The 27,710-nt window shown below is 48.8% G+C and overlaps 1 non-coding gene across 1 annotated transcript; it reads left to right on the top strand.

The window, feature by feature from the left end:
• Positions 1-19,935: 19,935 nt before the first annotated feature.
• LOC127200885 (small nucleolar RNA SNORA32) lies at positions 19,936-20,059 on the top strand. Its single transcript, XR_007832105.1, has one exon. It is a non-coding gene; the product is annotated as a small nucleolar RNA SNORA32 (small nucleolar RNA).
• Positions 20,060-27,710: the final 7,651 nt, after the last annotated feature.

The following is a 27,710-nucleotide window of genomic DNA, read 5'->3' as shown; positions in this document are numbered from 1 at the left end:
GAGAGCTCCAAGACAGCCAGAGCTACATAGAGAGATGCTGCCTCAAACAACAACCAAAAAATAAAAAAATAAAAAAATAAGAGAAAGAAAGAAGAAAAGGCCCAGTGTTGTGGCATGTGGTTTATGATCCTAGCACTGGGCTAGGGTAGAGATAGGTAGATCTCTGGCTAGCCTATCACACTTAGTGAGTTCCAGTTTAGCAAAAACAAAGACCTTGTCTCACAACAACAACAACAACAACAACAAAATTGACACTTGGCCAGGTAGTGGTAGTGCATGCCTTTAATCCCAGAACTTGGGAAGGAGAGGCAGAAGGTTTTTTTTTTTTATGAGTTCAAGGCCAGCCTGATCTACAGCATGCGTTCCAGGACAGCCAGAGCTAAAACACAGAAATCCTGCCTCGAAAAGGCAAAAATAAATAAATAAATAAATAAAATAAAATAAAATAAAAGTTGACACTTGAGGGCTGGAGAGATGGCTCAGCTGTTAAGAGCACTGACTGCTCTTCCAGAGTCCCCAGGTTTAGCAGCTCAGAACTGTGTGTAACTCCAAGATCCGACACCCTCACGCAGACATACATGCAGGCAAATCACCAATGCACATAAGATAGAAGTAAATACATCTTTTTAAATTGACGCTTGTCATTGTGCCCTAGCTTCTAAGTACACACGCACGTGCATCCTTGCACACACACACACACACACACACGAGAGAGAGAGAGAGAGAGAGAGAGAGAGAGAGAGAGAGAGAGAGAGAGAACACTATATATTCAGCTAGTGATGAAACATTGCTTGCTGATAACCACTTTCCAAATCTACCTATGAGTCCTCAACAGAGTAGCTGTGGGGATCGCTGGAGCTGTGTGGGGAGCAGAAGTGTGAAACTGTAAGTGACCGCGAGCTGTTGACATGAGTTGGCCACGTCAAGGACGGAAGCCTCAAACTCGTGGGAAGCTGGCAAGCCTCTCTGCCCCCTGAGGATCAGAGGGCAAAGCCGTCCTCCAGTCCAAATGGGAATGTTAATAGTGCACGGGGGGGGGGGGGGGGGGGGCTACCGTAGCTTTCTTCCTCATGCTGTCTACTTTAGCCTGAGACTGTGCCCCTAGAGAGACTGCTCCTACCAAGATTAGCTAAACCTGCCCCCTTGATTCAGCTGTACACCACATACCCCGCCTCCCCGTTCCACTGTATATAATAAACACGCTGAGCTTCCTGGGTGCTGAGGCTTGTCCATCAGAGAGCACAGTTCACCATGGGGCTGAGCAGATTCATGCTCCTATCATCAGTGGTGAGCTGATACAAACAAAACCACTGACGCTGGGAGGGGCTGCAGAGGAGGCACAGATGTGAAGAGCATGAACCTGCTCTTACAGAGGACCTGAGCTCAGTTCCCAGCACCTATATCAGGTGGTTCACAACAGCCTGTGGCTCCAACTCCAGGTGACCCAACTCCAACGCCTCTGGCTTCAGACACCTTCAATCCTGTGTACATACCATACGCTGACATACACATACATAATTAAAAAAATAAGTCTTTAAGAAATAACTACAGGGAACTTCAAATAGGAAAGAAGAGAATGAAATGGAAACCCAGCTTCCACAGTGAGAAACATCTGTGGATTATACCAACATCTACGGATCCTTGTCAGTTAAGAAATCCAAAGTCAATGGCCTCTATTCTGACCGTGCTGACTGCCCTGAATGGCTGTGCTTTGCATGTAGGAAGCACTGCGTAGTTTGCAGCATTAGAAGAAAGTCCATGAGCCCTTTGCATCAGCCAGCCTCCAGGCTAGCCACAGGAACTCTTCACAGTAACCCTAGGAATTGAGAACTGTTATTTAAACATGAGGAAACTGAGGCACGTGGTCATTCAATAGTTGGCCTACGGTCTCATGGCCAGGGAACAACCATGTCAAGACTCTGCCCCAAATCTCACACTCCTACTTAAAATAACAAGTCCTGCTCTTTCCTTTCTGCTGCCGCCACGCCAAACAGACTGAGGAAAGACCAGGAAACTCCGGGCCACGTAAGCCATGTAAGCCATGTAAACCACGTAGGCCATGTAAGCCACGCAAGCCATGGTCATGGCTGCATCGGTGAGCACCTAGGAGGCCGAGGGAATGCTGGAGGTATGCATCCCCGTGGCATCAACCTCGACAAATATCGTGCAGGTGACTTTGAGAAAGTTGATGTGAGGCCTGACCACTTAAAGAGGAACCAAAGCTTCTGCCCCAGTTGTCAACCCGGATCAACTGTGCACAGCGGTCAGTGAGCAGACACGGGTCAATGCTGCAGAAAAACAAGAGTGGAGTTGCTACCATCATTGATGCTGTGCAACCAGGCTACTACAGCGTTGTGGGGAAGGGCAAGTTCCCTCAGCAGCCAGTCTTCGTGAAGGCCAAATTCTTCAGCAGAAGAGCTGAAGAGATTATTAGGGTATTAGCGGTGCCTGTGTCCTGGTGGCTTGAAGCCACCGAGGGAGGTTAATTAAATGCTAACATTTTCTTTCAATTTTACTTATTTTTATTTATGGACATTTGTGTTCTGCCTGCATGTATGTGTGTCAGATCCCCTGGAATTGGAATTACAGACAGTTGTGAGCTGCCATATGGGTGCCATCTCTCCAGTCCCAAATACTAACATTTTCAAAAAACAAAACTCTGCATCTCTGCCTGGGGCAAAAGGGACACTGACCCAGGAGGGCTGGGCACATGGAGTGACCCTGCAACCGTGTCCCCTTCAGACCTCCTGGAGCAGAAGATAAGAACTGTGGATGGTGTTGAGTGTGTAACTGCAGTAGGAGGGCGGGGGATGGGGGATGGATGAGAAGTGGGGTGTCCCAGCTCAGAGGCAAGTATCTCTGCCATGGTGGTCCTAAGGTCTAGTATTTATTATCCAAAGCAGGGCCTCCCTGCTCTGGTCTGGGTTCTGTTCACATATTACGATTGCAGTCACATTTCCACTCCTGGCAGTGCAAGTCAGGCCAGGCAAGAGGAAGTGGCCACACTTGAAAATCATTAACACGCAGGGCTAAGCTGAGGCCCTTTGTTCCGAAGCAAGGACTGTATAAGCATTTTGCTTTCAGAAAGGAGCTGGGAGGGTGCGGCATGCTCAGAGTTGCACAACCAAAACACAGGTCCCCTGTGGAAGTTGGCATAGGCAGGCCACCTTTAAAACGCAGGCAGGCCTGGCACACTGGCATACACTGCTAATCCCAGCACTCGAGAGGCAGAGAGAGGCATGAGTCTAAGGCCAGCCTGGCCTATATTATGAAATTCCATCTCAGAAAAGCCCAAGGGCAAGGAGTGTAGCTGTGTGTAGAAGGCTTGTCTAGCATGTACCTTGTACACAGTTCTGGCTTTGATGCCCAGCACTGACAAAGAAACACACACACACACACACACACACACACACACACACACACACACACACACACACAGAAAAGCAAGCCAAAGACAAGTGTGTACATACCAGGACAGTTCCAAAACATTTAAATCAGAGAGGCCTCAGTAGAGGGTAGAAGCAGGGCTTCAAGCCTGCATTACAAGGAAGAGGAGATGTTGGTGAAGGAGCCAATATCTTGAGTTGGAGAATACATGCCCCCCCCCCGTAACATCCCCCCCTTGCTGAGTTCCTGATCATCCACCTGTGGGAAGGCCGCTTGCCTGTGTACCAGCATCCCTAATGAAGGCACTCTTCTTCCAAACATGAAGGCATCACACTCCACCCTGTCCTGTTCTCAGATGATAGAAAAACACCACAAGAGTCCTCACAAGCATCAGTAGCCCTGGAATTGCAACCGAGGCAGCTTGCTAGTGTTGCAGATGTTCCCTCAGAGTGTGGTGGTGAATGCCTACGATCCCTGCATTCGGAAGACTAGGCAGGAGGATCAGGAGTTCAGAGTCACTCTCGGCTACAAAGCTAGTTCCAGGCAAGCCTGGGCTATTTAACACCTTGACAAGAAAGAAGGAGGAAGAGGAAGAAGAAGAAGAAGAAGAAGAAGAAGAAGAAGAAGAAGAAGAAGAAGAAGAAGAAGAAGAAGAAGAAGAAGAAGAAGAAAGGAAGGAAGGAGGAAGAGAAAGGAGGAGGAGGAGAAGGAAGAAGAGGAGGAGGAGGCAGCAGCTGCAGCAGGAGACACCTGCCACCAAGCCTGACAACCTGAGTTCAATCCTTGGGACTCACATAGTGAAAGGAAAGAGAACCCAACTTCCAATTCCCAAATATTGTCTTCTGACCACACATATCCCAGGGCACATCCCTAACCCAGCTCCCTGCAGCCGCTGTACATACAGTAAATAAATAAATATAATAATCAAACTTCTTTAAAAAAAATAAAACAATCAACAAGCTGGGCATGGTGGCACACACCTTTAATCCCAGCACTCAGGAAGCAGAGGCAGGCAAATTGCTGTGAGTTCGAGGCCAGCCTGGTCTACAAAAGTGAGTCCAGGACAGCCAAGGCTAACACAGAAAGACCCTGTCTCGAAAAACCAAACCAACCAAACAAACAAACAAACCAAAGCGTCACATCTCAGTCACCAGCCTTAGTAGGAAAGACATGAGGTATAGTTAATTCTTAGGAGGGAGAGAGGGAGGGAGGGAATGTGGTTACCAGGAAGAAAAGTCATTGAACGGGGGGAGGAGGGGGGCAGGAAGATCGTTTCTTAAAAATGCCAGCACTTGGGAGGCAGAGCAGAGAGGTGGTTCTCGTTGAATCGAGGCCAGCCCGGGTTTACAGAGCAAGTTTCTAGGAACAGCCTACACAGCAGAACCCTGTCTCAAAAAAAAAAAAAAGACAAAAAAAAAAAAAACGAACAACAAAAAATGCAATTGCAAAAAAAAAAAAAAAGAAACAAAAAAAAAAAAAAGGAAAAAAAAAAAAGAAGAAAAGAAAAAAAAAAAAAACAAAAACAAACAACAAAAAAAAATGCAATGCAAAGAAAAAAAAAAAAAAAAAAAAAAAAAAAAAAGAAAAGAAAAGAAAACGGGCTCCATTTGGGGGCATGGTTGAAATCACAGTGACATAGCAAATGAGAAGCCAGACTGGATTACATGAAATTCTGTCTCAGACAGACTTTAAGGCAGCCCCACAAACACTTGAAGCGAGACTGTCCACAGGCCCTAGGGGATGGCCGCCCATTTCCCCCGCTCCCGCGTCCACCGCGTCCACCGCGCGGGGCCCCCAGTAGGCAAAGTCTTCAATCTTCCTCTAACCATATCACACCAGATCCTAACCCTGAGCTCCTGAAGGGAACTAAGAGTGAGGCCCTTGCCTTTGTCAACGACAGAATAAAAGGTTCTCCAGGGCACTGCCATTCTTGAGGGTCTCTTCACTCTCAGATACCACCTCCCTCCTTTCACCACCACCCCCATTCTCCTACCCCACTCCCTGGAATCTGTGGGACAGCAGCAAAATACAGGGAACAATCAGTACGCTTGTTTGGGGACACTGTTCCCTGGGCACTCTGGACCAGCGTGAGCAGGCCACCCACCAGGTCCCACTCACCCCTCCCCACCACCCCCCTCCCCAGAGCGGCTATGTTTGTAAAGGGCTTTCCGGGGCAGAAAGCAATAAACAGAGTCAAGGGGCCAAGGCACAGGGGCTGATTACTCTGTTTATGGATTCTCCAGGCCTCTGTGTCCTCTCTCCCAGCAGCTGCCCAGGGCTTTGCAGAGAACAGTGCTGGCAAATGACTGCCTGGGCCCTGGCTTCCCAGATGGCCTTCTGCCGGGCCTAACTAGGTCTCGGTGAGCATATGAAGAGACTATGTGTTTTGGGGGGCTCCCTAAGCTATCAAAGTGAATACTCTACCCCCAATACTAGAGCCTAGTGTGCTAATGGCTAATGGCTACATCTTCACACACACTTGCATTTGTGTGTACTCAAACACATATGCACCCCCTTCCCACCTACACACACACACACACACACACACACACACACACACACACACTCTGCCTGCTGCTCACCTCCCTATTCAGGCCAAGCTCCTTGCTAAAGTGAAACCTGGTATTCCCAGAGGGGAGGGTGGCCTGACCTGTCTGCCAACTTCCTAAGGCCAGGTGGGTGGCCCTGCGGCACAAGTCAGCTCACAGCTCTGGTTGCTTGAGCAGCAGCGCAGCGGGCACCAGGAGCAATTTGGAAAAAGCTAAGACTTGTGGGAAGGTGGTTCTGGGATCCTGGCTTCCCCAGTGCAAGACTCAACTGCCACCACATTCCCCACGCAGGCTGCAACCTGGCAGAGCACGTGTAAACAGAGAAATCGTCCACTTCTTATCTCTCAATGGCAACAACTCATAAATAACAAGAGTGCTGCCATACAAGGCCACCACCTTGATTTTTTTAGTTTTTATTCATTCATTTGAGACAGGGTTTCTTTGTATAACAGCTCTGGCTGTCCTGAAACTTCCTTTGTAGATCAGGCTGGTCTCGAACTCACAGAGATTTGCCTGGCTCTGCCTCCCAACTGCTGGGGTTAAAGGTGTGAGCCATTATATATACTTTTAAAAATACAGATAGATCCTCAGGGAGCCCAGGCTAGCTTCAAACTTGCTACGTAGTCAAAGATACCCTGAGCTGATGATCCTCCTTCTGCCATCGCTTGAGAGCTGGGATCACAGGTGTGCACCATCACACCAGGCTCCTTGCATTATTTCTCTAGTTTAAAAAGATTTTAGAATGTTAAATGCAATATCAGTAGGAATATAAAATAGTTGAGTGTGACAAAAAATTGGTAGAGTCTCAAAAAGTAGAAAACAGGATTCTCATGTGATTCGGTCATTCTGATCATGGGTATCTACACAAAAGAGGTGAAACAGGGGTTGCAAACTGGCCATTGTACCAGTATTGACAGCAGCATTTCCTATGAGGGCCCACAGGTGGAAACAACTCAAATGTCAATCAAATGAATAAACAAAGGGTAGTATACACACACATGCGTGCACACACACACTCACACACCAATGGAACAACACTCAAATAGAGAGAAATGTTGATATATGCTATAATATGCATAAACCTTGAAAATACAATGTTAAAATAAGCGAAACCCAAAGGACAGACAGTATATGGTTTGACTCCCAGGAGACACCTAGAACAGGCAAAACCAGAGGTTTCCCGGGTCTCGGGGACTGGGGAGTCATTTAATGAGCACAGAGTTGCTCTTTTGATAGTGATAAGATTCTGGAAATGGACAGTGGCGATGACTGCACAACAGAGTGAATGCACTAAATGCCGTAGAGTTGCGCCTTAGCAAATGGCTAGCATGAAGCCCTGGGTTCGATCCCCAGCACCGTACAAACCAGGTGCAGCCACACCCGCCTGTAATCTCAGCACACAGGAAATGAAAGCAGGAGGGCTGGAAGTGTGAGGTCACCCTCGGCCACATGGCAGGTGTGAGGCCAGCCTAAGCTACATGAGATCTAACTCAACAACAATAAACAAACAAACAAACCAGGGCCCAGCGAGATGTCTCGGTGGACAAAGGCACTAGTTGCCAAGCGTGACTACCTGAGTTTGATCCTGGCATCCATATAATGGAAGGAGAGAACTGATAGGTTCTCTTGCAAGTTATTCTCTGACCTCTACACACTTTTGGACACACACACACACACACACACACACACACACACACACACTAAATCAACATTTAGTTTTCTTGTTTTGTTTTTGGTTTTTGGTTTTTCGAGACACAGTTTCTCTGTGTAGCCCTGGCTGTCCTGGAGTCACTTTGTAGACCAGGCTGGCCTCAAACTCACAGAGATCCACCTGCCTCTAAGATTAAAGGCGTGTGCCACCATGCCAGGCTACATTAGTTTTCTAAGATTAAATGGTAACAGTTATATTGTATATATTTAACACATACACACTAAATCTACATTATTTAGTTTTCTAAGGTTAAATGATAGCATTTATATTGTGTATATATTACACAGAACACACAGAAAGGGAAGGAGGGAGGGAGAGAGGAAGAGAGGGAGGGAAGAGAGGGAGGAAAGGAGGGAGGGAGGGAGGGAAGGGAGGGAGCGAGAGCACTAAACCCTGTATGCTCGGGTAGAATGAGGTGCTGAGCTTTAGATACAGGGAACCAGAAGCAGAGGGGAGCACCACTTGGGCAATTCAGAGAGAGCAATCAGCACACAGGAAATCCTGGCTAACACAGAGGGGCTCTGTCCCCATCTGCACAGAGTGGGCAGGCATACAATGGCACTCCTGTTGAAGAGGACTATTCACATGGCCTGCAGAGTCCCACACGCCACCCAGGGTGGGGCAGACAGCAGTGCAGGGATACTTGCTGGACGGACGGTCGGGATTGTCAGACTGTGATATACTGGGAGATTTAAAAGGTTCATGTGCAGGAAAAGAAAAAAAGAGCATGAGAGGATAAACTAGTGTAGGAAGAAAAGGGCGACAGCCTGGCCTGAGAGACCAAGGGCTGTCCACTTAGAGGCTGCTGTGGCGGCCACAGACCACTCACCCAGAGGACAAGGATGACAGAACACTTCCAGGCTCCAGGCGTGGGAAAGTGGGGGTGAAGAATAAGAGGGAAGGCCCATCTGCTGAACACAGATGCTCCTCACTGCTGGAGCTGCATCCTGACACGCCCATCGTGGACTGAAACTATCATAAGCCACAAACGCATTTCATTCACCTCCCTTCCTGGCCCCCATGCTGCTACATGCCTTGAACGGGCTTAGGACACTTAGGTTAGCCTACAGCTGGGCAACAAAACCTAACACAAAGCCTGCTTTATACTGAGTGTTGACAACCTCATGTACACATGTTGAATGCCACACTGAGGAGGGACACAGGCCTACTGCACTTTCACCCTGTCAGGGACTTGAAGAGGACAAGGTAGGACCATTAAAAGTGGGTTTGTCTGGGGCCGGGCGTGGTGGCACACACCTTTAATCCCAGCACTCCGGAGACAGAGGCAGGTGGATCGTTATGAGTTCAAGGCTACCCTGGTTTACAGTTTGAGTTCCAGGACAGCCATGGCTACACAGAGAAACTGTTAAAAACAACAAAACAAAAACAAAAACAAAAAAAAAACAAAACAAAAAAAGTGGGCTCGTCTGTACTCTAGTGCACACCCAACCACTTGCCCTCCACCCGTCTTTCTCAAAAACATATACATCTATAAAGCATGGGGGTGGGGCCTTGCAGAAGACCAAAATCTCTCTTACCAGAGGCCAAAACTTTGGATCCACACTAAGAAATGGCAGCAGGTTGCCAGCAGGGCCAGGCACTCTAATGGCCGGGCCTCACACAGGTGCACCTGGCACCAACCATAAACTGACACTGGCTCCTGGCTCTTAGAGAGGGTGTGTAAGGGAGCCTGGCCTTGCCTGAATGGATGCTACCCTCTGTGGTCTGGGACTGCACAAGGCAGCCTTAGCCTTGCAGGAGCATGGTTTCCTGATTGCTTATCTATGAAACAAGGACAAGAAGTGGAGTAGGGGTGAGGGTGTCTGTGGTCAATGGCAGCTCGGCTTCACTTGAGATAAAGATTTCAACAGAGAACTTTTATAAAATGACACAGCATCTAAGTGCATCCAGCACATCCTGTTGCCAGGTAATGTATGTGTGTGTGTGTGAGAGAGAGAGAGAGAGAGAGAGAGAGAGAGAGATTGTGTGTGGCCTCACATGTGTTGCACATGCCTGGGGAGGCCCAAGGTTGATATCAAGTGCTTCCTGGATCACTCCCCACCTTACACATCACAGTAAGTTCTCTCACTGGAACCCAGAGCTTGCTGCTTCACCTAGTCTACCCAGGCAGCAAGCATACTGTGGGGATTCCATGTCTCTACCTCCTACACTCTGAGACTTCTACCCACCTGGCAGGCATTTATGTGGGTGCTAGGGACCTGAACTCTGATTCTCACACTTGTGCTGACACTGTGGTTAACAGCCATTGTGCCCAGCAGTCCATGCGTCAGGGTAGTTCTGTGTTCCACCTGGCAGTTCTGTTCTAGAACCCAGAGACACACACCCCCCCCCCATCCTGAACGAAGCCTTGTGAGTGGATGTAGACCAATTATCAGGGACAGAGGACTATGGGTAGCTGTCACTAAAAGAGGGGCCTTCCTGCCCCCTGTGTCCTTCCACCAAGGGTGACCCTAGCCTCATCCTAGATCAAAACTTTGGCTGGCTCCTAGGAAATCTTATACCTAGGCAGAGGGAAACCGAAGGCCAGGGGAGTGTGGGACTCAGAAAAAGCCTCCCAGCTAGCCTGAGGTAGGTGGTGGGTTCGGGGAGGTTCTTAGCACCATCAAGACTCCCCCACTGTTTCTCTTCTGGGGGTGCCTGAGCATGGCCCTGCCTTCTTCAGTGCAATGGAAAGGAAAGAGAAAATGGACAATTGGGGCAGGAGGATGACTGTGAGTGTGTGCTTAAGATCAGATACACACACACACACACATACACACACACATACACACATACACACGCTAAAGAGATTTTAACACCACAGACAATAACTGAGCATGCTGCCCTATATTTTGGTCAGAGAAGAGAAAAGGGGAGGGAGACAGAGAAAAACAGGGGTTGGGTGGGGGTGGGGAACATGGCCGACTGGGGTCTCTCCCATCCACATACAGCACACATACACACGACTATAACCATCAAGCTTACTGGTCTACAGCCCAGGCACTACCTCCCTCATTTACCCAGTCTCCTTGAGAAGGGCTCCTTTTGAGTCAATGCCCTCAGACATCACCTTTTCTCCCCAACTGGTCTCAGCTCAGCCCTGAAAGTAAACCCAACTGACCTATAAGCCCGCATGCATTTCGTGCTGGCAACAGATTGGAAGATGAGAGGCTGAGGAGACAACACACCAAATGTTGGCGCAAGGGAAGATAAAGACCCTGGGGAGAGACACCCCCCTCACACACACACACACACCCCACCCTCGCGAGCCTGGCTCTGTGCATGGAGACTGGGAGGGGAGTTGAGGCAGGACCTCAAGGAGCCCATGAGATCGCAAGCACTCACTATGTCACTGAGAGCCCTCTGCCTTTCTTTCTTTCTTTCTTTGGTTGTCCTGGACTTGTTTTGCAGACCAGGTTGGTCTCGAACTCACAGCAATCCACTTGCCTCTGCCTCCCAAGTGCTGGGATTAAAGGCGTGCGCCACCACACCTGCCTCTGCCTCTGCTTTTCAAGTGCTGGCACAAGAGGCCTGTACTAATGTGGTTCTGGGGACCAAACTCAGCCTTTGTGCATGTTAGGCAAGCTCTGTACTGGCTGAGCTACATCCGCAGCCCCTCAGCTCTAAAACCACTTTTAATGACATTTATTGTGAGTGTGTACACACATGTGCTGGGGAAGACATATGACGGTCAGAGAACAACCTGTGGAAGTCCCTTCTCTCCCGTTGTGTGGGTTGGGGGATCAAACTCAGGCTGACAGGATCGGTGGCAACACCTTCAGAGCTGTCTCATCAGCCTGAGGCACCTTGCCCGCCTTTCAACCTTTTAAAAAATTAAATAGACAAGAGAAAACTGCAAAAATCTGTAGTGAATTACCATACAGCAAACAACTTGCAACTACCCACATCAAGAAACAAAACTACACGAGCCAGAGAAACAACTCAGTGGTTAGAGCACTGCCTACTCTTCCAGAGGACCCGGGTTTGATTCCCAGCACCTACCTGGTGGCTCACAACCACCTGTAACTCCAGTCCCAGGGGAATCCAGTACCTTCTTCTGACTTCTCTGGGCACTGCATGCATGTGGTACACAGACACGTAGATGCTGGCAAAATACCCATACACATAAGACAGAAAAAAAAAAAAAAAAAAAAAAAAAAAAAAAAAACAAATAAAGCTTTAAAAAGAAAATAAGCAAAACTACAGTTGCTTCCAAGCCCTCTGCATGTGTCACAACTTGGTCCCCAACTTCCTTGCATTTGTCACTCAAATGCAGATGCCAGTTTAGAGTATTTTATCCCTCTTGCATGTCCCTTTCGTGTGGGGAAGGGTGTAGGGAAAGAACTATATTTTAGTTTTTCCATTGGTTGCCTTTTGGATTTGCTTGCTTGCTTGCTTGCTAGCTTGCTTGGTTGACACAGGGTCACCTTTAGTCCAGGCTAGCTCTGAAGTCACTACTTAGTTAAGGTTAGTCTTGAATTTCCGATGCCCATCCTCCTGTCTCTGCCTGGCAAGTGCTGGGGTTACCACGTGGTGGGTGCCACCACGTTCAACTTCCTCGCGTGTTTTTAGGTTCATCTTAATTTGCTGCTTCTCCTCCATCTCATTTCGTCCTTATAATTTGTCTGTTGAAGAGGCTGGCTGCTGGGCCTCCAGGTGGGGTAGCCCCTACCCTACCCCTCCCCAGAGCCTGTAGTTCACGAACCCATCCTGGATTTGATCCCCAGCACCACCACAAAAATAGGTAGCCAAATAAGTATGGTAAATAAATAAAGCAATACGTAAATAACATTTAAAATGCATTCGGAAAAAATAAATCCCTTTCTTCACAGAGACCAAGCATTACAGAATATGAGTCATGGCAGAAGCCTACACTCTGCGAAGAGCCCTCCTGATTATAGCCAAATAGTCCCCACCCTCAGCCCCTGAGCCTAACACACACACACAACCCCAGTCTGAGATGCACGTGTGGGTACCCATCAGCGAGCACATACAGTTTTGGTCATGCTGTCATGTAACCACGTGAGGGTCTGGCTGCTGGCTATGGACACCACCGTTCCCCGGCTAAGCCACCCTGCACTAGGGGACAGGATTTACGAGCAAACATTATCAGGAGAACAGATGTCCAGGCAAGCAGGCCAAGCCGATGGGAACAATGGCGGGGCCGACACAGGCCTGGGTCTCACTAAAGGGAGGAGAGAAAACAGACTCCTGATCAAAAGGCTGCGGGCATCTAAGAGTAAGACCTGGCCCCACTTCACACATGTGAGGCTTCAGCGCTTCAGGCTTTTGGCCCAGTGGGATTTTAAGCAGGCCAAAGACACCAGATTCAGGGAGACAGGTTGGTTTCTCCTAGACGTTGGAAGGTATCCCATTTTTGTGACTGAGTTTCACTATCTGCCAATATGTATTACTAAGGAAAAAAAAATAGTAAAGCCAATGACGTGGAGTGATAATGATTCCCTTCACACAACAGGCATGGCAATGCATACCGGAATCCCAGCACTTAGCAGCCTGAGACAAGAAAAGCCCAGCGGGGCTGGAGCGCATACTGCTTCTGCTGAGGATCGACATTGGGCTCCTTAGTGCCCATGGGGTGACAGCCATGTGCAGCCCCAGTTCCAGGAGGTCCAGTGCCTATTCTGACTTCTGCCTCTGCGTGCACCAGGCACGCATATGGAGCACATACCCGGGTGAACACACGTGGAGAAAATACACCTCAACAAAAAGAGCACAGGTTTGAGGCTTGCTTGGGCTTCACGGGAAGACTCTGTCTCGAAACACAGCAGATGTGCCAGGCCAGCCTGGTGTACAGAGCGAGTTCCAGGCCTACCCAGAGAAGCCCTGCCTCGAAAACCTAAATAAGTAAAGAAATAAGTATAGCAGATGCTGAAGAGATGGCTCAGCAGCTAAGAAGAATCAGCACCCACATGGTGCCTCACAACTGTCTATAGCTCCAAGAGAGCCAGTGACCTCTTCTGACCTCCGCAAGCACCAGGCACAGATGCAGTGTAGAGACATGTATGCAAGCAAAACCCTCACGCCCACCATAATAAATAAATAAACCTAAGAACTGGAAAATGCCATCGACAACAGCTAAGGCAGGAGCATTCTGACCAACTCAAAATCAATGTAGGCTACATGATAAGATGCAGTCTAGCCTGGGCTACAGACTAAGGCAAAACAAAGAAGAAGAAGAAGAAGGAGGAAGAGGAGGAGGAGGAGGAGGAGGAGGAGGAGGAGGAGGAGGAGGAGAAGAGAAGAAGAAGAAGAAGAAGAAGAAGAAAGAAGAAGAAGAAGAAGAAGAAGAAGAAGAAGAGAAGAAGAAGAAGAAGAAGAAGAAGAAAAAGACAGCAATGCCCAAAAAAGGAAACGAAAGAAACTTCAAGGGACTTGGGCAGGAATCGTCACCCCCAGACTTCCGTGGCATGAGGACGCCAACCAGAAAAGTCAGTCACTCATCCATACCTTGAAGGCCCCAAGGCCCCAAGTGAGTCAAGGAGGCCTAGGGGATAGACATTCCAGGCCGCTCTAGCTAGGAGATACCAGCTTAGAGGGGGAGCAGTCCAGGGGTGAGGCCCCATTTGGCTGTTCTAGGTGCCTGGAGATGGGCTTTACTCAGGAGAGGCTGAAAAGAATGAGGGGGGGGGGGGGGGAAGCAGGAGGTCTCAGTGCCATAAAAGCAGGAAATGAAATGTACTCAGTCTCCGCAGGCGTAACTGAAAATGGACCATATGCCAGGCGCTTGGCAAGGTGCACCTCACAGTCTCTATTTGATTTTCACAACAACCCAATGAGGCAACTACTGTTTTCTTTGTTTAACCAACAGGAAACTCAGACACTGGAAGGAGAGAAGCCGAGGAGGCAGCCCTGGAACACTGGGTGTGTTTGGCCAAGGCTGAGGAGGGATTTCCCGGCATTTGAGGAAAGCCCGAAGGATACTCACTCTTTATTAGCTCTTTCTTTTTTTAAAAAAGAAAAAGTATTTAATTTTATTTTAGCGTGAGGGTGTCAGAGCCATTGTAACTGGAATTATAGACAGTTGTGAGTTGCCATGTGGTGGCTGGGAATTGAACCCGGGTCCTTTGGAAGAGCAGACAGTGCTCTTAACCACTGAGTCATCTCTCCAGCCCTCCTCTTAGCTCTTTCTTAAAGATGGAACAAAATGAAAAGGATTTAGGTTAGACTCCAGAGAGTCGAGTTTACTTCCCGGGCTAAACCTGGGAGAGCTGTAGCTCCAAGTGGCTACTCTGCAGGCAATGGGACCTACCCCATTCAGAGGTCTCTTCCTGCAAATCGGCCCCGCCTCCAGTCTCAAGGGAGGCTTTTGAACAATGCAAACTCTGAGGTCACATGCATTCTTCGCTAAACTTAACAAGCAGATGATCCAAGAGGCTAGATACTAAAATGAAGTCTTTTAAAAATAAACAAGGCAGGGTTTGCGAATTTAATCACCTAGGGTGCTGGGGCTGAATTAAAAAAAGGTTAGCGCCTGAACTCCTACTAAAAGCAGTCCCAAACAGTGCACCTGCTGGCTAGTGATGTCACCACACCCGAGCAGAGAGGACAGGCAGGCAAGCAGCAGGAAGCTGGAAGCTCCCATCAGGAGCCCCTTTCTGCCTGTTGCCCTCCCCTGCCTGAACCTCTGAAGGATTCTCTGGACACAAAGCAGATCCTGGCTACCCAGTAGCACTTGAGTTTTGGCCTGGAACAGAAGGCCCCCTGTCAGGTTGTCATCAGCAGGGAAGACAGAACACACTGGATAGGGGATAGGTCACTGGGGGTGGGGGTGGGGGAAGAGAGGGGGCACTGCACTTTAATCAAGATGCTGCTTGGAGAGAGGTTCCCGTTTTGAATGTCACCGGTTTGAACCAAACACAGAAGTTACTACTGACCCTAGAACAGAGGGCAAAGACTGCAGTTACCCAGATGTGGGTTTTCCTGAGGGCGAATGCCATTCTGCTACCAAAAGCCCGACTTCCTTCCTAGTCGCAAGCTTCACCGACCTCTTAGAAGCCAGGGCCTAGGAAGGGCAAAGGTCTTGCCTTCAAGATCACACCAAAGAAGCAGAGCAAGTGCCAGCAAGCTGACCCCGACTCAGGAACCCACCCCAGGTGGTCAGCAGCTGCCCCTGAGAATACAGAGAACTTGTTGTGGGGGGGGGGCATTCATGAGTCACCGCATACCCTGCTACCATCCCTGTGGCCCCACGAGACAGAAGGGAGCCTGTGTGGACAGGGCAGCAGCCGTGCTGTGGGGATGCTTGGCTAGGAGACTAATCCCCACCCCCACCCCTCGTGGTGTGGGGGCCACCATGAGGCCCCCCGCTGTCAGTCCCTGCGATGAACCCACCTCCCCCTTTGATCCCAAAGAGGGGAGGGGGTGGGAAGCATTGATTCACCCAAAGCAAAAGCAACACAAAGGCTGCACCTGTTTCCATGGAGACGGGATTGACTAAGCAAAGGAACAAAACGCGGAGCAAGAAACACAGCCTGTCACCACCTTCCGGGCCAGCGTGATCGATGTCGGCGGGCCAGGGCCCCAACAGGAAGGCAGCGGGAAGGATGAAAGGTGATCGGCAGATCTAGAAGCTCCGGGGGGGGGGGGGGGGCGGAGCCCTTTCAGTTGGCCCTCATAGGGCCCCCAGGCAAACAAACTGCCTGCCTAGCCCTGACTCCTGAGAAAAACCTGAACAGAAATGCCAAGGGAGAGAGATTCTTCTCTGCACAAAGGGATTCTGTGCTTGACAAAGGAATTCCTGGAAGGGATACCGCAAGGCTGGGGGGTGCTGACACTTTCTCTCTGCCTCATCACTTATTTCTGAGGGGCAGGGAAGGACTGAGGGAGGAACTTCCAGTAGCAAGTTTATAAGAAAAGAGGGCCAAATACCGAAGGGGAGGAGGGGGCGGAAGGAGAGCACGGGACTCTGCTTATAAAACATCTGCTGGGAGAGGACCACGTGGTGCCGGAGGACATGACAGAAAGAACACAGGGGACAAAGAACAGAGGAAGCCTCAGTAGGTGTCTGAGAACCCCAGGGGTACATGGAGGCTCACTCTCCAAGCCGTCAGAGTTAGATGAAGAGAGGATGTGGGGAATAGGCCTCATCTTCCCATGAACAAGGACAAGAAACCTGAGATGCCATCAAAATGCAGAAGTCCAAAGATGCCAACAGTATGTTCAGCAGATGGCAGGGGCTCTAATGCTGTCATTAGAGTCCTTAGCTTGCTCCTGTTTCCCTCCCTGCCTCCCTCCCTCCCTCCCTTTGTATGTGTGTATGGTGTGGTGTGTGTTACGTATGTAGATGCCCACTGTCCACTTGATACTTTTTGAAGCAGAGTCTCACTGAACTGGGAGGCCAGCAGATTTTAGGGGACCCTCTTGTTTGCACCCAGCCAGCGCTAGGATTCGAGGTGCATACTATGCCTTGCTGTTTATGTGGTCGTCGGGGATCTGAACTCGGGTCCTCATGCTTGTGCGGCAAGCACTGTACCAACTGAGCCCTCTTCCCAGCCCTTGGCTTGTTCTTGACGTTCATCGGGTGAACCGTGCTAAGCACCCACTGGTCACATGTTGTCATGCTGGGAAGAAGACAAAGCTGGCTCCCAACTGTCCTGGGAAAGTCTCCCCAGGACTTCACAGAGCTGGGTCTTTTCCCTGTCTATAATCCCTACGGGGAACAAAACCCAAGGATAGCAACAAAAATATTCCCTGAGCATGCTGTGCGGGCCAGACACTAAGGAACCATTGACTCCCTCGTCCTCTTCACCACCCCACGAGGGAGCCATTACTTTCTCCATTTACGAACTGGGAAGCAGGCAGAGGGAGGAGAGAGATGCGTCACGTGCCCGGCAAGAGGCAAAGCCCATCTTCAAACACAGCTCCGCCCGGTTGCAGAACCTGTGGACAATGACCTGTTGTCCACCTGCCACATCGGCGTCCTTCAACAGAGACCAAAGGACACGCATGGAGGTGGAGGCGGAGTGGGGACTCAGAAGACAAGTTCTGGAGCCCTACCTGAGGACACCCGCACCATGGTGCTTCCCTGGGGAAAGGTGGCTGCTCCGTGGCCATGATGCTATTCTGGGCTTAGTTTGCCGCTCTGCAGCAAGGACACATCATTATATAGGGTGAGGAGACGAGCATGTGACACACATCCAAGGTGTCCATCAGGCAGTGAGTAGAGGAGAAGTCCTAACGCCTTCAACAAACCTTCCCAGAAGCCACAGCTCGGCAACGCACAGAGTAGGTGCTGCGGAGCAAACCCTAGGTGACATCTCTGGGACTGCAGTTGAATGGTCTCTCTCACACACACACACACACACACACACACACACAGAGAGAGAGAGAGAGCAAGGTGTAATCCCAGTGCTGAGAGGATCAAGATGAGCAGATCCCTGAGGCCACCAGCCAGGCAGACTAAGCCTAATCAGCAAGAGTCCCAGGTCATAGTGAAAGATACCATCTTTTAAAAAAAAGGTAGGCAGCACCTGACAATGACACCCAAGGTTAACCTTTGGCCTCCTCATACACTGATGCACACACGCACAACAATGAAAATGGAGTCCGGCTTTCCCTGGCTGGTCTCACCATGAGACCCAGTTTGGCAATTAGGAATTACCACACACACACTTCCCAACACTGCCTGGCTGAATCTCTCACTCTAAGGATTTAACCAGAATACACCTGAATAAAGAGCAAGGCATGTAAGAAGTCTGTTTAAAGTTACGGTGCATTTTAAGTATGCGGGGGCAGGGGGTCCATGGGTTTTCACAATTCGCTTGGAGTCTGCTGGTCTTCTCTGAAGCCATGCTGAGGGACCCTAGCTCCTTGTGACAGACCCTCCTGGTGTGGGCACAGCTGCACGGAGAAGGCAGCTGCAGTGCAGAAAAGCAGACACCAGACTTGGGCCTGAGTATATGTTTACTTGGAGGCTTCTCAGAATGTGGATGTGGCTGTAACTCTACATTTCTGGGCCTCAGTTTCCCCATAAGAGCAAGAGTCCGATGCCCTAGAAGGCATATACAACCTTCTCACTGTGATGATGGCGAAGACCTTAAAGGGATAACGGAGGAGGGTGTCATCGCAAACAGCCCAAACAGTAGGCAGCCAGCAAGCACTTTCTGTTAGCTTGGACCACTTTATGCTGTGTCTCTAGATAACATTAATAACTATGACCATACACTGGCTAAATGTTTCACAGGCCTGGGTTCACTTTGCTTTCACAGTGACTCATGAGGCAAGTGTCTTTGTTTGTTTGTTTGGTTGGTTGGTTGGTTTGGTTTTGGTTTTTCAGGACAGAGTTTCTCTGTGTATAGCCCTTGCTGTCCTGGGACTCTGTAGACCAGGCTGGCCTCTGCCTCCTAGTGCTGGGATTAAATGCGTGCGCCATCAAGCCTGGCTTCAGGTGCCATTCTTACTCCCGTTTCAGAGGCACAGAGGGCTTGTGTTCTTGCTTAGCTGCCTCAGCTAGCAACTGAGGGCCCACTGAGTCTATGTGAGCCCACAGCCTAAGCTGTCGAGACCCTGCCTACTCACACTCCAGCCCTCAGCCAGCAACACCTGTACCAACTCCAGCAAAGCCAGATCCAAGGACCAAATCCAAACCTACTGGACTTTAGCAAACTCTGAGGACTAAAGACTGCTGTGAACTGCAAGTCCAGCTGGTTACCTAACCATCCTGGTTTCATCTTGCTGAAGTGACGTTAGAATGTTTGTTTTTCTCTATACACTCTCTCTCTCTCTCTCTCTCTCTCTCTCTCTCTCTCTCTCTCTCTCTCAGCTGACAATAAAATCAAGAAAGATGGTTAGGGATTATAACTTTTAAAGATCCATCACTGTCATCAGTGGTTTTCTCTAAGTTATGGGATGGTGTAGGGGAAGGGTAGGGTCAGAGGAGCTTGTACTCTTTCTTTCTTTCTTTCTTTCTTTCTTTCTTTCTTTCTTTCTTTCTTCAACAGGGTCTCACTATCTATGTAGCCTGGGCTGCCCTAGAATTCACTATGTAGAAAAAGCTCGCCTTGATTTTAGAAAGATCCACCTGCCTCTGTTTCCCAAGGGCTACAATTAAAAGTACACCACCACACCTGGCCAATTTGGCATTTTAAGGGAAAATCACATAGTTGTGTATTGATGATAGGATTAAAAAGAAGAACACACTGGGCTTTGGCGGTGCATGCCTTTAATCCCAGCACTAAGGAGGCAGAGGCAGAGGCAGGCAGATCTCTGTGACTTTGAGGACAGCCAGGCTTTTACACAGAGAAACCCTGTCTTGAAAAACTGAAAGCGTCGTCATTACCAAGGCTTTTAGAAAGCAGTCCCTCATTTGCTGTGGACATGACCAAAATAAAAAAAATTCCCATTAGGTTTTCTATGTGCTACTTTGCTAGCAGTTAACCTGTTGGGGACATTTTATTGCTGATGAGCAAATCTTTTTCCATCAGCTGATTATTCCCATGTTTTTCTTGTGCAGGGCTGAAAAAAAAAAAAAAAAAAGCACACTGGACCATTTTTGAAGGACTGTTTTCAGAAATCCTGAATGTGAACACATGTGACCTGGATGGACAGTAAAAGAAAGGACTCTTCCTTAAATAAAAATTTATTGACTTCACACACACACACAAAAACCCACAAGAAAGGGCTAGTTGTAGGTGTTTGGTCCATTTCCTTTGCTTCACACTTGGCCCCTCTGCAGGCTCTGAGGCCCTCCAAGGATCTGCTTGGAGGTTTGCGTCTCTGGCACTGTTCCTTAGCTCCTAGGAGCTGTAGATTTGATGCCTGAGGTACAGCTCCCTTCTAGCTAATGCCCACTTCTCATCCTAGAACTCAGATGGGTGTCGTTTGCCTCCGGGGGCATCCATTGTCTCAGACAAGACAGGGAGAACTCCAGCACCTTTTAAGGTCTGGAATGGAGGTGGTGGTCAAGAGCCCGTCCCTCTGTGTTGTAATCGGAGCTTAATGCAGCATTGCCACGCTTTTGTCTTCCAGAGGCATCAGTTTCTGCCCAGGTACACATTAGACTCGCCTAAAAAACATTTTTACTAGCCCTCCACCCCCACCCCCACCCCCGCTACACATAAAGTCACCCAGATCCCCTCTCTCTCTCTCTCTCTCTCTCTCTCTCACACACACACACACACACACACACACACACACACACACTCCTTTCTTCTCCTACTCTTAGTAAAAACCACATTATTTATTATTTGGCATGCCTGTGGTGGTGGTGGTATAGGGGTGCATGTCATGGCCAATTTGTGGAGGTCAAAGGACAATTTGCAGGTGTTGGTTCTCTCCTCCCACCATGTGGCTCCCTCAGGCTAAACTCAGGTTGTCAAGTTTGGTGGCGGGTGCCTTCAACCATTAAGCTACCTCACCAACTCTGGCCTGAACTTCTCCCGACCACCCTGCCTCTACTTCCCCAGTACAGGATTAGAGTAGGACTTTTTTCCTGTCTCTCTCTTTAACACCAATGCTCAGTCTTATCCTTCCTCAGGAGATGAGTGGGTCCTAGGAAACCAGTACATTTTTGAAAAGCAATCTGGGAGATTCTGATGTGACTCTCACCTGTCGCTGAGAACTGTCCGTCTACTTCCACATTTCAGCTTTTAACATCTACCTAAATCTCCTGGGATCCTGTCTTCCTAGAATGCTCGTTCTGACTCAGTACCAGCAGTACCAGCTGGTGTGAAACCCAGGATTCAACATTTCCAATTATGGCCAAGGTGATGCTAATGCACCTGGTCCATTGCCTCAGAAGAATGGTTCCCCCAAAACTCCAGGCCACGGGCAGATAGTTAAAAACCTTATACCATTTGTCTCCTCTGCAACCTTGCAGCTCTACCCAGCGAGGCAGGAAACAGTGCCTCCTAGAAGCAGTCAAGGTCATGACCTCAGATTGGGGCACAAAGATAGAGAACCAAAGCTTGTCCCCAGATGACTCTGTCTTTGGCTTCCTGTTGGGTTTTCGGCCAAAAGTGTGGTCACAAAGACACCAGCAAATGAGTAGTGACTCTACCCTGTGTTCATAAAGAGTTGTCTTTCTCAAGAGAGCCAGGCAGCAGTGAGAGGGAAAGGGCCCTGCTTACTTTCACTTGGATGAGCGGGGTGGAGCCCAGAGCCTGCCTTGGCAGGATATTCCAGCTACAGAAAGCTGCAGCAACAGTAGCTCTGGCAAGCCAGATCCCTCCCACCAACCAAGCAAGAAAAGCTGCCCGCCTGGGGCTGGTTTGAAGAAGACACAGCTAAAAAGTTGCTCTGAGCTGAGTGTAGGGGCACATGCCTCTCTGCCCAGCACTTGGGAGGCAGAGACAGGCAGATCTCTGCGGGTGGGAGGCAAGCCTGGTCTACATAGGGAATTCCAGGACAGCCAGAGCTGCATAGTGAGAACCTGTCGCAACAAAACAAAACACACACACACAAAAAGAGAAAGTATGAACCATGAATAACATCACTAAATGGCGGATGCCCCGCACAGGCCAAGCAGCTATACAGAAATACTTTCATTTGTACCTTCACATCAACTTTGCCAGTGTGGTACCTCTGTTTTCATGAACACACTAGGAAACTGAGGCTTAAGTAGTAAGTGACAAGGGAACATACACAGGGCAGACCCAGGATGGAATCTAATCCTGGTCAATTCCTCCTACTCCAGTATATTGCTACTCAAAACTTTTAAATCTCTCAGTGGCTGAAAATGCTGCCTCAGTGGGATAGAGAAGAAAAGGGAAAATATAGAGACCTCAACAGAGCTGGGAGGGGCTTACTATAAGTATTATTCAGCATTATCACCATCAAGCATACCTAAAAAACAAAACAAAACCAACCCAGGTATCTTTTTATTCCAGGCAATTTCTAGTAGCCTGATCCCTCTAAAGCAGTGAGTGGCTCTCAACCTTCCTACTGCTGCGACTCCTTAATACAGCTCCTCATGTTGTGCTGACCCCTCACCACAAAATTCTTCCATTGCTAATTCGTAACTGTAATTTTTTTCCTACTCTTATGAATCATAATGTGAATATCTGATATGCAACCCCCAAAGGAGTCACAACCCACACGCTAAGAACCACTGTTCTAGAAAGATGAGCAGCACCTGGTCACTCCAGGGCCACTACCAAAGTCTTTGGAAGAAGAGCCTGGCTGCAAGAGCCAAGGCACCCAATAGTTCAAGGTAAGCTATGGAGCAGGTCAGAGGCCCATGTCACTGGTACCCAAGCACCACGGCAGGCTCGTGGCTGAAAATGAGACTCAACCCATGAGTTGATGGACCCCACAGCCAACCTGAACTTGTGTCCCATCATCCCACTCCTGCACAAGCCATGAAAAGTTCCTACAGACAAATGTGTGTCTGCATTTACACACTACAGAGCTGATGGCTGAAACCAGAAACTCCTATCCTCAGCCCTGTACAGGCCCCTCTTCCTAGAACCTTGGCAAGAAGGGACTTTGGCAAAAGGCCCAGTCCTACATTAATATTATACCCACGGAACTCAACAAATGGTTCATTCTGCAAATTTCTGGGGCTTAAAGTAAAGATGAGTTAGGGGCCAGTAGCAAACAACAGCCTAGTCAAAGGATAAAAGATTTTATAGCGATTAGAATTGTGTTTTAAAAACTATTTATTCCAGGCCCATGAAGATGGCTCAGGAGGTAAAGGAGCTTGCCCCAACCTTGATGACCTAAGCTTGACGCCTGGAGCCCATGTAGTGGAAAGCACACACTGCTACTGCTAAGTTGTCCTCCGGCTTCCAAACTCACCCCATGGCATGCGTACACACACACAAAGAAATAGATAAATGTCAAAACATTTCAGCTACGCCAGTTCATTTTGAATCTGGCTTTTAATCTACATATGACCACTTATTGAGTTAGGAATGCAGTATTTGCTGGTTTTTTTTTTAATGAGCCTAGTAACTATCCAGGGCTAAGCGGACCTCATTCTACGTTAAATGAGCTAAGACCTGCTAAGATACTACCAACCTCCAGGCAGTAATGCACAGCAAGGGGCAGGGCAGGCACAGCTGTGGCTAAGGGGCACCTTCCCAAGGCTCAGATTCTCCAGGGAGCAACAGGAGAAGTGCTGTCCCTTTTCAAATGCTCTAAAGGAGCATTTGCCCCAGGGCTGAAGGCCCTCCAACAGTGCAGAGACTTGAAAGAGACAAGTTTCACCATATGGGGCTTAAAGGCCTCCTGGGGACACATCCTAGTGAAAACGACAGGTCCCTGAGCCATCTGCAAATGTGAGAAGAAACAAGGTCAAAAAGACCAGGAACTCTAACAACTAGCTGTCTCCCAGTGAGGTCTGAATGTGGGGGCAGGAGCTCCTGAGAGAAGCTGGGTGTTGTCAGTAAAGAGGATTCTGGGCCCCTTGCTCTGGGTGCATGCATACCCTGCCTGTGACTGCCTCAGGGACAGTAAGAGGACTGTCTGTCTGGAGCCGAGGGACCTGAGGTTCCTCCAGCTGGCTCAGCTTCGTGTCTTCACCACAGGAGCAGGAGTCTACACTAGGAGTCAAGTGAAGAGCCTTTGGGTCAGCCGGGTGTGATGGTGCACGCCTTTAATCCCAGCACTCAGGAGGCAGGGCAGGTGGCTTGTGGTGCGTTCGAGGCCAGCCTGGTCTACAAAGTGAATCCAGGACAGCCAAGGCTACACAGAGAAACCCTGTCTTGGGGGGGGGGGGGGGGGTGGGGTGGTGAGCCTTTGGGTCATGAGGAGGCTAGAGAATTTCTCTCCCTTCCTGAGATTTTTTAAAGACCTGAGTAGCTAAGTCCAGAGAGTCCCTAGAGTGAGAAAAAAAAAGTACTGCCCTGGTGTCTTGAAGCTGGGGAGGAACATAATCAAGTAGAGAGGTGAGAAAGAAAAGCTCTCACCACCTAGCGCACAGCTGTAATTCCAGTACTAGAAAAGTAGAGGGAAAGGCAGGAGGATTCACTCAAGGCCAGGCTGGGCTGCACAGTGAGACTCTGATTCGAAAACAAACAAACAAACAAGCAAACAAACAAACAACAACAAAAAACCTCTCTGTGCTGAGGGAAAGGGGGGGGGTACAAATAACACTGAGGATGTTTGATAAAGCTTCAAAGAATCCTATTTACCTAAAAGTATACATAACACCTGTAAGCGTACGGTACATACATGTATACATGCTTAGTTGAAGTTATGCCACCTGGGCTGACAATGCTCCACACAAGAGACAGAAACTATGCAACAAAGGCCCCAGCATCAGGCATGAGAAACCGCCGCCACTCAAGTTGTTGGTCAGGGTAATTCAAGTGAGCCCCGAAACAATGAAGGCTGTCACAACTGCACGTGCTCCTATTGCTGAAGATGGCACCCACTTCTGACACAGATTCACGCAGGATCTACCCTGAAAGTCCTTGTTCTGTGGTCTAGCTTTCATAGTACCAGAAGGCGCTACGCAAGCAAGCTGCCAAGGAAAAGAAGCGATCAATACTCTCCCGCCGCCCCCCCCCTCACCCCCTGGAGACAGGGTTTCTCTGTGTAGCCTTGGCTGTCCTAGACTCACTTTGTAGACCAGGCTGGCCTTGCACTCACAGCGATCCGCCTGCCTCTGCCTCCCGAGTGCTGGGATTAAAGGCGTGTGCCACCAATACTCTAATCTATCTGTGATGCCTCTACAGCACACGACCACATGACAAGACAGCCCTAAACATACAATAGTGGCACTCATATCTACACGGTAACCAACAGCTCTCTGACTGGACTAAAGCCTGCTCAACAGGAGGGAAACCATGCCTGGTACTAGAAACCCAGCCAACTACCTCAGGCTAATGAGGTCATGAACCTTACAGGAGAACTGACTACAACGACCACATTACTGGACCAGCATAATTCCCAACTGCACCTTACAACCTCCAATGTACTCACAGATAAGTGCAGCCCTCACTCTGCAGCAAAGAAACTTCTCTTTGCAGCGAGCCCACTACAGAAAACCACAACTGGCCACAATGCAGGGATCAACTGATCACGGGAATCCTGACCCTAACAGATACAACCACGATTCTACTCCTGTGCCTAAGGCTCAGGGAACATCATAGAGGAGAAGGTGGAAAGATGGTAAGAGCCAGAGGACCAGGAAATCTCTTGGAGTCAACAGCCAAGCTACACCCTTTATAGCTCAACAGTATGGCTATCTAAACAAGACCTGAACGATGCCAGCACCATTAGACTTGCTAACTTGGAAAGGGGAATTCTCACAAGGTCCCATCCCTAGACAAAACAAACAACAACAACAAAAAACCCTGCAAGCAACTAAGGCCTACTGAGAGAAGGAGAATTAGTCTCTCCCACGGTTTAGCCCCTGATTGGTTATCTAATGACAAGTGATCAACACTGAAATCATATACACACAAGCAATACGAAATAGATTCAGCAAGTTGTATATAAATATATATATATATATTTGTGTGTGTGTGTGTGTGTGTGTGTAAAACAGTAATAAGAACAAAAAAAAGAAGCCATTAATTTGAGAGGAGTTGAGGACAGTCACAGGAAGGGTTGGAGGGAAGAAAGAGAAGTGAGAAAGTGATGTGTGTATACACACACACACACACACACACACACACATATATAATTAAAACCCAAAAAGAAAAAAAAAAGGCTGGTAATAAAAGCAAGCTTAAAAAAAATTATGTATTTATTAAGTATACAGTGCTCTGCCTGCCTCTACACCTGCAGGCCAGAAGAGGGCATCATATCACATTATTGATGGTTGTGAGCCACCATGTGGTTGCTGGGAGCTGAACTCAGGACCTCTGGAAGAGCAGTCAGTGCTCTTAACCTCTGAGCCATCTCTCCAGCCCCTAAAAGCAAGTTCTTTAGAAGGCCCTTCATGATGTCATCAAGCGCGTCCTATTAGATGACCTCTTTCCAGGACATTTTTGATGAGATGCTAGGAAGGTCTGAAAATGCCTCACCCACAAAGCTAAGGAATCAGGCAAGAGAAAGAACCACTGGGCTTCAGGCTGAGCTGCATGGTAAGACCCTGTCTCAGCCCCACCTCGATCTCGTCACACACACTGGCCTGGGAAATAAACCCGCCAGTCCCTACCCGTCCCCAAGCACGGTCACTCCCATGAAACCCTGTGACCCCCTATCCCAGCTGCCACATCAATGCAGATCTGAGGGGGAAATGTATGAGACTTCACTTCTAAAAACCAGTAAACTAAGCTCCATGTGGTGGCGCACGCTTGTAATCCCAGCACTCAGGGAAAGCTGAGGCCGGTGAATCTCTGTGAGTTCAAGGCCCGCCTGGTCTACAAAGTTCAAGACAGCCAAGGCTACAGAGAAATCCTGTCTCAAAAAAACCAAAACAAACAAATAAACAAACAAAAAAACTAATAAATTATAAACAAACTGGAGATGCTATTGATTGTAGGGTGTCATTATAAAGTGGGGGCTGTGGGACAGTGGTAGCACATGCCTTTAATCCTAAGCACTCGGGAGGCAAAGGCTGAAGGATTTCTGAGTTCTGATCTACAGAGCAAGTTCCAGGGCTACACTGAGAAAGCTTGTGTCAGAAAACCAAAAATAATATATAAAACCAAAAATAAATAATGGGGGGGGGGAGGAAATTCTGCTTCCACATCAGGACCATATACAAATCAGAAGCAAAAACATCTGACTTTTCAAAGCACTTAGCACATAGCAGAGTTAGGGTTGGATGGGGCTGCTGTGCGGACTGAAGAAACGGGCCAACAGGCTACTGTGCCCAGGGTCCCCAGGGTGAGGAAAGCAGACACAAAACTCAGTGAGATCATGGAAGAAGTGAGGAAGCTGGGAATGAGACTGAGATGAAACGAGGCACAGCTGGGAGACACAGGCCATGAGAACAAACCTACAATTGTTGCTGGGGCAGCCAGCTAGGATCCACTCGGTGCTGGTACTGCCACTTTGTGCCTTAATGTAACTAAGGGTCCAGTGGGGGGGGGGGCGGGCAGGGGGGGAGCGGTGTCACCGTTTGGAATGCTTTGATTCTGGCCAATCTCACAGCACAGCTGAGAGGGTGCAGGGCTAGGACAAGAGGGACAATAGATTTCCACAGC

Source organism: Acomys russatus, chromosome 16, assembly GCF_903995435.1.
Source record: "Acomys russatus chromosome 16, mAcoRus1.1, whole genome shotgun sequence".
Classification (NCBI taxonomy): Eukaryota; Metazoa; Chordata; class Mammalia; order Rodentia; family Muridae; genus Acomys; species Acomys russatus.
Note: the sequence above shows the minus strand (reverse complement) of the source record. Positions and strands in the feature narration are given on the sequence as shown.